This window comes from Triticum aestivum, chromosome 4A (genome assembly GCF_018294505.1).
Source record: "Triticum aestivum cultivar Chinese Spring chromosome 4A, IWGSC CS RefSeq v2.1, whole genome shotgun sequence".
In the NCBI taxonomy this organism is placed as follows: domain Eukaryota; kingdom Viridiplantae; phylum Streptophyta; class Magnoliopsida; order Poales; family Poaceae; genus Triticum; species Triticum aestivum.
Genome location: NC_057803.1, coordinates 218963493 through 218963929, shown reverse-complemented (window position 1 = coordinate 218963929; position 437 = coordinate 218963493).

The following is a 437-nucleotide window of genomic DNA, read 5'->3' as shown; positions in this document are numbered from 1 at the left end:
TGATGATGTCGCTTTGAATGCTGCATACTAAACACAAATGAAGTCCGGAGTTCAAATAAGTTTAAAAACATTGAAGTGGCCATGTAACAGATGAGTTCTCGTCCGAAACCCTGATACTCTGAAAGAGTTTGTCCAGTTTGTACACGAAGTGCGTCCAGTTTTTGCCGTGACCCTCTCTACTCTTTTGCGCATGCTATGCGGGTGATATGATGATACCATGCCAAGTTTCAACATTTTCAGGATTCATTTTGTAGTGATTTTCAATTTCACGGTCATTTAGCTCTCTAAACAATTAGGTAAATGACCGAAAAACAACAAATGATGTCAGAACATGTTGGAAATTGATAACGTCACTTTGAATGTTGCATACTGAACACAAAAGAAGTCCGGATTTCAAATAAGTTATTAAAAATAAAAAAGAGGTGCAATGCTGGTTA